Source organism: Haliotis cracherodii, unplaced genomic scaffold, assembly GCF_022045235.1.
Source record: "Haliotis cracherodii isolate W230 unplaced genomic scaffold, xgHalCrac1.p SCAF_21, whole genome shotgun sequence".
NCBI lineage: Eukaryota > Metazoa > Mollusca > Gastropoda > Lepetellida > Haliotidae > Haliotis > Haliotis cracherodii.
Window position 1 is genome coordinate 139,945 of NW_027266277.1, and position 12,300 is coordinate 152,244.

The window sequence follows — 12,300 nt, forward strand, 5'->3', positions numbered from 1 at the left end:
CCCGTAACCTTAACATGCCCGAGCTCCAAACGGTTACCAATGGTGATACCACGCACACCAATGTGTTCCGCAAAATATCAATCGTACAAATTGATTTTGAAATTAACAATTTAGATAATATAATTGTAAGATTAAGCTTAAAAACGATTTGGGGATCATGTGTTGCCGTTGATTATTAATTATCATATGATACTGTCATTGGAGATCTGGCTCGTGGTCACATGGTCTTCAGAATACATTGCAATAATTCCCAACTAAATGTGTTTCGCAAACTGTGACGTCACAACCCTTAGCGAGGGCGCTGTGTGGTAGATTCCGAAACACTATCAATGTTTGTGCGTTTACTATTTGGTAAAAAACGCACGATCGGGGCTCCCACTGAAGAACGTTTGGCCCTTATCGTGGACGCATAACAGATTCCGATGTTATTGATAAGAGCGATGACGGACCTTGTATTACATCAATATGGGAAATATTTCTGTAATACCGCAACAGAATAAATAATCTCCCATTGAATTTAAAACATCCCAACTCAGCTTCCAGGGATTGTTATCCAGTTCGACCCTGACCTTACCAAAACAGAGCAAACCGGCGCAGCCGTGTCGCCATGGTAACCCGGCGATTGATTGATTTATGTGCGAATAATGTCGCACAACAGCCATTTGAGACTCGATCAGATTTTCCAATGTTAATCCTCGTTCAAGGGTGGGTTGGAAGAAGGCTTAGCCCAGATCGGGCATAATACTTTAATATGATGCGTCCTGCCTTGAGGAAGAGGAAGGCTGACTGTCATAAATCTCGCAGGTTATATAGACTGTAATACATCTCCGGCGAATGTCGCCATCCCGTGTTCATACATCTAAATTACATCATTACAAGCCATTATGGCAGAATCGGAGGCGCGCCAGGCCGAATTTCATGAATCGATTCACGTAATAAGCCAATTACATGCATGTTTTCTTCAAGAGTTGGGCTGGTCGCGAAGAGACTCGATGATTGTCGGATTAATGAGAAAACCATAGAGAACGTATTTTATCTGTTTGGCGAAAACACTGAGACGCAAGTCTAACAGTTGATGCGTTGTGCACTCGGGAATCTAGATGGACGTTGGAAGCGCGTTGGAATCGATATTTCGGCTTCAGACAACATTTCATATGATTCGTGTCGTGGCGTTAGACGTTTCGTGACAAGATCGGCCTTCCCTGCCCAGCTTTATGAAGTCCTGACTGTTGCTTTCCGCGAAGCGTACAGCTGTTGAAAATTCCTCTCGCCTCGGGTGTCATTAGGTAGAATCAACTGGTGTTTATGTCCCCCATTGTTTCTCAATGTTCATATCCTGAGGGATCCAGAGAACCCCGTATCAGGAGCGTGATATGGCTAATAGGTGTGTGATATAGCTGAGGATGTGTGATATGGCTGAGGATGTGTGATATGGCTGAGAATGTGTGATATGGCCGAGGGTTGTGCGATATGGATGAGGGGTGTGTGATATGGATGAGGGTTGTGTGATATGGATGAGGGTTGTGTGATATTGCTGAGGATGTGTGATATGGCTGAGAATGTGTGATATGCCTGTGGAATGAGTGATATGGCTGAGGGGTGTGTGATATGGCTGAGTGGTGAGTGATATGGCTGAGTGGTGTGTGATATGGCTAAGGGGTGTTTGGGGCGGTCGGGTAGCCTAGTGCGAAAAGCGTTCGCTCTTCACGCCGAAGATGCGGGTTCGATTCCCGACATGGGTACAATGTGTGAAGCCCATTTCTGGTGTCCCCCGCCGTGATATTGCTGGAATATTGCTAAAAGCGGCGTAAAACCATACTCATTCACTCAGTCACTCACTGAGGGGTGTGTGATATGACTGAGGGATGTATGATATGGATGAGGATGTGTGATATGGATGAGGATGTGTGATATAGCTGAGGGTTGTGCGATATGGCGAAGGATTGTGTGATATTGCTGAGGGTTGTGTGATATAGCTGAGGAATGTGTGATATGGCTGAGGGTTGTGTGATATGGCTGAGGGGTGTGTGATATGGCTGTGGGTTGTGTGATATGGCTGAGGATGTGTGATATAGCTGAGGGTTGTGTGATATGGCTGAGGATGTGTGATATGGCTGAGGATGTGTGATATGGATGAGGATGTGTGATATAGCTGAGGGTTGTGTGATATGGCTGAGGGTTGTGTGATATTGCTGAGAATGTGTGATATGCCTGAGGGTTGTGTGATATGGCTGAGGGGTGAGTGATATGGCTGAGGGTTGTGTGATATGGCTGAGGGTTGTGTGATATGGCTGAGGGGTGAGTGATATGGCTGAGTGGTGTGTGATATGGCTGAGGGGTGAGTGATATGGCTGAGTGGTGTGTGATATGGCTAAGGGGTGTGTGGGGCGGTCGGGTAGCCTAGTGGGAAAAGCGTTCGCTCGTCACGCCGAAGACGCGGGTTCGATTCCCGACATGGGTACAATGTGTGAAGCCCATTTCTCTTGTCCCCCGCTGTGATATTGCTGGAATATTGCTAAAAGCGGCGTAAAACCATACTCACTCACTCGCTGAGGGGTGTGTGATATGGCTGAGGGTTGTGTGATATGGCTGAGGGTTGTGTGATATGGCTGAGGATGTGTTATATGGATGAGGATGTGTGATATAGCTGAGGGTTGTGTGATATGGCTGAGGATTGTGTGATATTGCTGAGGGTTGTGTGATATAGCTGAGGGATGTTTGATATGGCTGAGGGTTGTGTAATATAGCTGTGGGTTGTATGATATGGATGAGGATGTGTGGTATAGCTGATGGTTGATGGATGTTTGATATGGCTGATGGACGATTGATATGGCTGATGGGTGTTTGATATAGCTGATGGATGTTTGATATTGTTAAGGTTTGTGTGATATGGATGAGGACGTATGCGATATGGCATATGTATGAGTTATGTGTCATATGGCTTAGTTGAGTGAACTAGTTTACATTTAAGGAAACCAGCTAGAGACAATGTTCATTTTCAAATATGATCCATAATCAGCCTTTTCGACACTTACAAGCCTTACCTTTGCATTACGTGTTGGTACAAATCCAAACCATACAATGAACAAAGCCTGATGACCCTTATAATACCTTGTCCTGTTCCCGTCACCGCCTGGAGTCGTGGAAGGTGGGTTAGCACAGCGGGTAACGCATGTGGCCTTAACGCAGACGGTTCGAATCCAAGCTTGAACCCGTTTTAAAAATCATCATTGGATTTTGCTTTCGACACATGTTTGGGGAGTGAGTGAATATTGCTAAACGCCGCACCAGCAATTCTACAGCTATTCGCAACCACATGTTTCAGGAATAGCTTCGCAAAGGTCATAAAACCTCAGGCAGCCATTCGTTTATTTGGGGAAAACGTCACAAAAAAAGGCCAAACTATCAATAAATGGCAACGATGTTTCAGGTATTTACAGCAGGAAAACTGATTTCAACGGGCCCCCAAAGCTTGTCTGCGGAGAATGTAATTACATTTGGGTGTCCGTACACTGCCAAAACAGCATCAACCCTAATCAGCTGTTATCCAATTACCAGACCGGCTCACGTGAAATGATGCGGCTGAAAATCAGTGCAGGGATCTGAGACCAACAAGCAAACGTGTTGTCAGGAACTACACTGCTCGGCTCAATTATGTAAAGGTTTCCTTACTCGACTGCGGAGATAAGAGGGTCGTGGTATTACATATTGATGGCGAGTACTGGTTTAAAACTAGGTCTGGAAATAACTTCAATGACGTCAATTGAAGAGCGTGGCTTTCTTTACTTGCACGGGTGGATTCAATTCATATTTTCATCATCGCTCTATGTTTTCCTCAATCAGAAGCGATAAGTTTTCAGTTTCAGTTTTGAAAAAAAAATCAATAATGTCATTACGTCATTACGTTATAATTGTCTTTTGAATGCTGTGTAGACTTCCCCACAACAATCATATCATTTGACAGAAACATATCCCACAGACTCCAAATTTCTCTATGGCTGAAGTGACTCACCATCCTATCTATGGACCATTACAATGTGGTCTTGGCCGTGTGTGGTCTTTCATGGGCCATTAGAATATGCTTGTCGTAAGAGGCGAGTATTTACAGACCGCTGTCAAATAACTTGAATATTGCTGAGTGCGGCGTTAAACAACAAACACAAATTAGAATGTGCTTGTCGTAAGAGGCGTCTAACGGGATCGGGTGGTCAGGCTCGGTAGGATGCATGTCATCGATTCCCAATTGCGTAGATCGATGCCCATATTGTCAATCACTGGATTGTCTGGTCTAGACTCGATTATTCTCAGACCATCGCCATATAGCTGGAATATTGCTGAATGAGGCGTTAAACAACAAACAAACAAACAAACAAACACAACAAACAAAAAAGAATGTGATGACAATGCGTCTTCTAGGTTTAGCCTAAATTGGTCGAGGTATCGTACCTTGACATTTATTCGATCTAGACCCAAAGGACATATATATTGGCCAAACTGTGATGCTCAACTGACATTTATAGCTAATTACTGTATCGTGTATAATTAGTAGCCTATTTGCTGATTAATAATGCACTGTTTCTGTTACAGGCTTCAGCGAGGGGATCTGGGCGAACTGTTACCAAAACCTCTCTGATCCGGAGGCCGTGGCCAAATGTCCAGAGAAGAGACCTCGTAGGATAAAATGCTTCTATCAATGTTGTGCCTTGTTGTCTATGTTGTTTACTGCTGTAGATACCCTTGCGCATGCCCGAGCAGAGACCATGCTAAGCTGAGCATAGTCAGTGTCATACTGAGCATAGACCATGTTAAACTGAGCATATACCGTGACTACCTAAGCAAACAGCATGTCATACCGACACATAGACCGTGTCTTACTGAGGCAAGAGCATGTTAAGCTGAGCATAGACCGTGTCTGAGCAAAGAGCATGTCGTATTGAAGAATAGTCAGTGTCATACTGAGCATAGACTATGTTAAACTGAGCATATACCGTGACTACCTAAGCAAACAGCATGTCATACCGACACATAGACCGTGTCTTACTGAGGCAAGAGCATGTTAAGCTGAGCATAGACCGTGTCTGAGCAAAGAGCATGTCGTATTGAAGAATAGTCAGTGTCATACTGAGCATAGACTATGTTAAACTGAGCATATACCGTGACTACCTAAGCAAACAGCATGTCATACCGACACATAGACCGTGTCTTACTGAGGCAAGAGCATGTTAAGCTGAGCATAGACCGTGTCTGAGCAAAGAGCATGTCATATTGAAGAATAGTCAGTGTCATACTGAGCATAGACTATGTTAAACTGGGCATAGACAGTGTCTAACTGAGTAAAGAGCATGTCATACAGACGCACTGACCATAATATCTAAACATTACTTTATATGCCCATGTTGCCGTAAAAGGCGACTATGCTTGTCATAAGAAGCTACTAACGGGATCAGGTAGTCAGGCTCGCTGACTTAGTATCGTATCCCAATGGCGTGGGTCGATGCTCATGATGTCAATCATTGGATTCGTCTGTCGAATATTTACAGACCGTCCTCATGTAGCTGGAATATTGCAGAGTGCGGCGTAAAACAACAAACAGGATGTAATGCATAATGTACATGAAGTCTGATTCATTTGTCTGATTCCTTAGACTGACTTTTGAATCAAGACCATTGGTACTGAACACTTACTGTTAGTCTAATTATTTTTGGTTCCAAACACATTCGACAAAGTTTAAATGAAATTTGTATTTATGTTAAGAAGGACAGTTATAAACAGAACACTTGACGTGATGACAACCCCTTATCACAACCATCCAACCACTCGATGTTGTACACTGTGAATATCCTTCTTAGATGCATAGATGTACACGGTATGTATGTATTGATTGTCAACAAGTTGTTCACGTGGCTGGAGAAAAACTGACAAGGGATGAAGTGAGCTCTTTTTATCACGCACTAACAATTCCCTGAACTTTTCTTGACCTTTCCGGGGTCAATTATATGGTGACCTTGACCTTTACTCACTACAGGTTCAGGAAACAGGCAGAACCTGCTTATAATCTTCCAGGAAGTCCGTCACCTTCAGTACTGACCATTTCCGCTTCCATTTTGGAAATGTGTTATCGTACTTTTGACATTTTACAGGGTTTTAAAGCTTTTGTCCACTAGTCCTTATAATGATAACATATAGCAAAACCCTTAAAATGGGCCAATTTCTACTAGTCCTTAGGATACTTTTACTATTGGACAGTTTAGTAAGGACTACAGGACTAGTGCCAATTTCTAACGCTGTTTTAATTTTAGAATGTGTATGGGAATTAAGACAAAACACATATTGGTATAATTAATCTTTGGAGATGGTATTATGCGCTTCAAGGCACCCTGAGACTGCTTTTGTAAGCTGAAATGAAGGGATATTATCAGTTGTTTGGAGGCACGGGACACGGGCAATTTGCTTAAAGTGTCGCAATCGACCATGCAGAGTTGCGTCCCTTTGTCGTGCCAGGATCCGTATATCACTTCCGTGCTTCCTACAAACTATACATTTCAAAGCAACGTTAAAATCAACGAGCGGACTCTTGCCAGGGTTAGAAAATAACACAAACCTTGTAAAAATTACCTCGAGCAAGTTCAAATTTCCAAATTTCCTTTTTGTTAGAAGGGCATTTTCCTTAGCCAGGCTAGTCAAACTTTTCAGTTCAGTTTTAACCCTGCTTTCCTAGTTTGTTCACTTAGGAAAATAATTTCGGGCAAAGCAGACACTACAGTTTTTGGTTAATGCCTTCCCACATGATAGAATCCGGCATAACGTCTAATAGATCTGTGTTTGGGTATGTGTTTCAATGTGTTTGATAAAAGATCATGACCACCGTCATATAGCTGAAATTTTGCTGAGTGCGGCATTAAACAACAAACAAACACTTAGTTTAAAAGCCTAGAAAATTCTGTAGCATATATCGATCGGTTCAAGCCTTAATATTTGAGAAACATAGACCGTTATATTTTTTATCTATCGATTATATATTTTGTATTTTTTGTGTCGACAGATCCTTTAACAGGTCAGTCTTCGCCATCTCTCCCTTGTTTGTATATAGTCAAGGTCACGGCCATTAATTGTCTGCAGTACTGGAGTTTCATATTCAATGACGCATGAGAAATCAATGTAAAAGAAAAGATCCCTATGAACAAATTGTTTAATGCAAACGTTCCATTCCTATATACAATAGAGACATTGTGATATGTAATGTGTCGATGTTATGCAACGCAATGTGGAACAGCAGGGCCGCTGCCATAAACAGAGATCAATATGTTTATGACATGTGTTATCCGAATGGAGAAGGCCGATCCACTACATGTCTACATGTACATAGACAATCGATGCGCGACAATAGACGGATAGATCCGGCTAGTCGTGGAGTATATCGCGTTCCTTTGTTGAAATCAATCATTTTCTCGTCATTAAAGGAAGGTGTTATGTGTAAACCCGGTCTGATGCTTTGCCGACAGTGTTTATCATTGTCCTTGACGCGCATGCACATCGCAAAATAACTGCAATAATCTTGAACGCGACGTTAAACCCCATGTCACCTCTCTTCACCTCCAGTGCCTCCAGTGAAAGGTCCATCGGCAATGTTTAGTGTACGTTGTAGGTGACAGTATCTTTGCTTACAACAAGTAGTAGGTGCCATGTTTAGTGTACGTTGTAGGTGACAGTATCTTTGCTTACAACAAGTTGTAGGGGTCATGTTTAGTGTACGTTGTAGGTGACTGTATCTTTGCTTACAACAAGTAGTAGGTGCCATGTTTAGTGTACGTTGTTGGTGACAGTGTCTTTGCTTACAACAAGTTGTAGGGGTCACGTTTAGTGTACGTTGTTGGTGACTGTATCTTTGCTTACAACAAGTAGTAGGTGCCATGTTTATTGTACGTTGTAGGTGACAGTATCTTTGCTTACAACTAGAAGTAGGGGCAATGTTTAGCAGACGTTGTAGGTGACAGTATCTTTGCTTACAACAAGTTGTAGGGGCCATATTTAGCAGACGTTGTAGGTGACAGTATCTTTGCTTACAACAAGTAGTAGGGGCCATGTTTAGCGGACGTTGTTGGTGACAGTATCTTTGCTTACAGCAAGTAGTAGGTGCCATGTTTAGTGTACGTTGTTGGTGACAGTATCTTTGCTTACAACAAGTAGTAGGTGCCATGTTTATTGTACGTTGTAGGTGACAGTATCTTTGCTTACAACTAGAAGTAGGGGCAATGTTTAGCAGACGTTGTAGGTGACAGTATCTTTGCTTACAACTAGAAGTAGGGGCAATGTTTAGCAGACGTTGTAGGTGACTGTATCTTTGCTTACAACAAGTAGTAGGGGCCATGTTTAGCGGACGTTGTTGGTGACAGTATCTTTGCTTACAACAAGAAGTAGGGGCCATGTTTTGTGTACGTTGTTGGTGACAGTATCTTTGCTTACAACAAGTAGTAGGTGCCATGTTTAGTGTACGTTGTAGGTGACAGTATCTTTGCTTACAACAAGTTGTAGGGGTCATGTTTAGTGTACGTTGAAGGTGACAGTATCTTTGCTTACAACAAGTAGGGGCCACGTTTAGTGTACGCTGTAGGTGACAGTATCTTTGCTTTCAGCAAGTAGTAGGTGCCATGTTTAGTGTACGTTGTAGGTGACTGTATCTTTGCTTACAGCAAGTTGTAGGGGCCATCTTTAGCGGACGTTGTAGGTGACAGTATCTTTGCTTACAACAAGAAGTAGGGGCCATGTTTTGTGTACGTTGTTGGTGACAGTATCTTTGCTTACAACAAGTAGGGTCATGTTTAGTGTACGTTGTAGGTGACAGTATCTTTGCTTACAACAAGTTGTAGGGGCCATCTTTAGCGGACGTTGTAGGTGACAGTATCTTTGCTTACAACAAGAAGTAGGGGCCATGTTTTGTGTACGTTGTTGGTGACAGTATCTTTGCTTACAACAAGTAGGGGCCATGTTTTGTGTACGTTGTACGTGACAGTATCTTTGCTTACAACAACAAGTAGGGGCCATGTTTTGTGTACGTTGTAGGTGACAGTATCTTTGCTTACAACAAGCAGGGGCCATGTTTTGTGTACGTTGTACGTGACAGTATCTTTGCTTACAACAAGTATTAGGGACCCTGTTTAGTGTACGTTGTTGGTGACAGTGCCTTTGCTAACAGTAACAGTAGAAGGGGCAATGCTACATTATAGGTGCCATCCGGAAAGTGGAAGTCCAACTGACACCTAGAGATTGTGGCAAATTAGTGTTAGCTTCTTGATTGGTCCATATGACCCATTTGTTTATTTATGCTGGTTTATATTGATCATGCATAGGATATTTAATGTTGTTAGAGCTGTATATTACGTAGATAATTCACCTGTTTGTTTCCCAGCTTTTTAACTCCGTTTAGAATTGAACTTCAGCAAACCCTGCTTGCCGAAAGAGGTGACAATGCTCGTCGTAAGAGGCGACAAACGGGATGGGGTGGTCAGGCTCGCTGACTTTGTTGATGCATGTCATCATATCATATTTGCACGGACGATGCTTATGGTGTCAATCACTGGATTGTCTGGTACAGACTTAATTATATACAAACCGCCATCATATACCTGGAATAATGATGAGAGCGTCGTTAAACAAAAAAACAAACAAACAAAATATTATCACAGATCTTTGCGTATGTGGTTGTGTTGTGTTTTAAAACAGTTTTCGTGGGCGTGTTTGTTCTCTCACGGCATGAGGTCTAAATGGAAAACCCAAAACATATTGTTTATAGGTTATAGATTGATATTGAAACACTTGGTCGCCCGTGCTCCACCCCTACAGTCGACAATGAAGACCTTTAACCACTCTGAACAATGGCCAATTGCATGATCGGTGCTCATGATGTCCTTCACTGGATTCTCTGGCCCAGACTCGATTATTTACACAACGCCGTCATGTTGCTGAGTGTGATGCTAAACAACAAACAAACAAACTGACAAAAACATCTTGGTGATTATATGAAAAATTCCCCAACACCCCCAACCCCCCTTGTCTTTTGTAAAAGGCAACTGATTGCGATTCGTCCTACCCATATTCGAGCAATATCACGACTGGGGACACCAGAAATTGGCTCGGGTTGATGCCATGTCATCATATCCCAATTGCATGATCGGTGCTCATGATGTCATTCACTGGATTCTCTGGCCCAGACTTGATTATTTACACAACGCCGTCATATTGCTGAGTGCGACAAATAACTGACAAAAACAACTTGGTGATTATGTGAAAAAATCTCCAACAGCCCTTGTCTGTTGTAAAAGGCAATTGATTGCGATTCGTCCTACCCCGACGGTTTGTTAGATAATAATTTATTATTTTCAGATATTATTGGAATACTGCTGACTGATCACAAAGTAATGATCACTGATATTTAACTATATCAAAACAAGATATTTTTGTTTCAACTTTAAGCCACGACCCTATCAATGTAGTACTGGTAGCATGATGGGAAGGAAGCTTTTCCTTTGAATTTGCCCAGTCGAATCAATATAGTATGTAAAATTGCTTCTTGTGATTTGTCAATGCATTTTGTACATGATAGGAGTGAGTGGGTATGGTTTTACACTGCTTTTAGCAATATTCCAGCAATATCACGGCGGGAGACACCATAAATGGGCTTCACACATTGTAACCATGTCGGGAATCGAATCCGGGTCTTCGGCGTGACGAGCAAACGCTTTAACCACTAGGCTACCAGATCGCCCCTTACATGATAGGACTTGAAGACGTAAGGTGTATTCACCCCAGGGAGCCCATACCACTAGATAAGCTATCTACCTTGTGTTGTTCCCCAAGTCCCTGGTGGTTCTATCCCCTGGAGGCGTCAAACCAAAAGACTTCAAAGATGGTACTTGCTGTTTCTATCCTGGGGCTAAAACAAGGACTGGTCGGCTCGGAGTCAGTATACTGTATCTGAGTGGGGTATTCATGTTTAACTTCGGCATGGTATCTCAGAGGGCTAGCACTATAAAATCGGCATTAGTCCGGACGAGAACAAGCAGCCATGACAAACATGACGTCGCCATATAAGTGCAATAATATTGAGCGCGATGGTAAAACCCAATAAAGGAAGGTGTATGTCAATACAACACTCCCTGTTTATCCCAGTTTGCACGCGTGCACCCAGTGCACCATCGTGAGCAAATCACGCAGCATTTACTGAATCATTAATGAAGCTCCCCCCTCTTTCTTTAATGAGTGATACATTTAAACTACGCCTGCCAAATCAACCGAACGATTCCAAACCCATGCGTGTAATCAAATAAGCCCGTTTGGGAGCACCGCCACGGAAATCCATGCAGCTAATCAAATAGGCCCTTAACAGTTATTGAGACAGGCAGATGACTCTGCGATGGAGCGGCCTCAGTCTTGGGTTGCCAATGATGATGCGCCAGCGATGGATGGCGTCCATGCTCGCTCGCCTCCCTCTCTGTCGACACAAATCAATATTCGCTTTCCCAGGAACATCTGACGAGCAAGCTGGATTACCGTAATTGAAGGCTTTTTTAGTCTGGTAACAGACGCGTGATAGCCGAATATATTGCGGCTTTTATTAATTCATTTTTCTTGTTTATTGCAAATTTTGTGTTTGAAGAAGCAGTTGAAATTCGTCACCTGCGTATAAACGGATTTCAATGCATTTCTGATGTCGTTTAAAGGGCACGTTAGCTTTTGAATGTTTTATGTAAAATGTTGCCACTGTATATATAAAGTTTCACTTCATGTTGAAATTATGATATTGATTTTGAAAATATTTCAGTCATGGGTTTTCTCAGATGGAGCTAAAGAAACATTTCTTATTTTTTTCTGAAAATACGAGTCAGCGATGGTCTATTAATAGTATTGTTTATTCAGACATTCTCTCTACCTTCAGTTGTGAACGTCATCAAATGACGCAGTGTGTCAGCATCTACATGTGAGGTCACTGTCATTTATGTAAAACTTTGATCCTCGAACAATATCACTGTAGATGTCTTCAGAAACATCTCGGCGCTAATGACGTGCAGTGTAACCACTCATCTCCCCTGTCCCTCTATAACGTGCCTATGGTACCTCAACGTTTTCATATAGACGGTACCGTGGGTAGTCAGTGATATAACGGGGACAATGTGTGTGGTCGGTATTGCTGTCTTAGCGCTAAGATCGCTTTGTGTCACGGCACCCTGATATTGTTTCCAGGTTTGTCAGCACCATACCCGTGCTCGTAGGTTTCACCAAAGTGGTAAACGTCTGAGACCTGAA

At 42.6% G+C, this 12,300-nt stretch overlaps 1 pseudogene; it reads left to right on the top strand.

Annotated features, from left to right (window-relative positions):
• LOC139470699 (uncharacterized) overlaps positions 1 to 12,300 on the top strand; it is a 113,853-nt pseudogene that overhangs the window by 93,667 nt on the left and 7,886 nt on the right.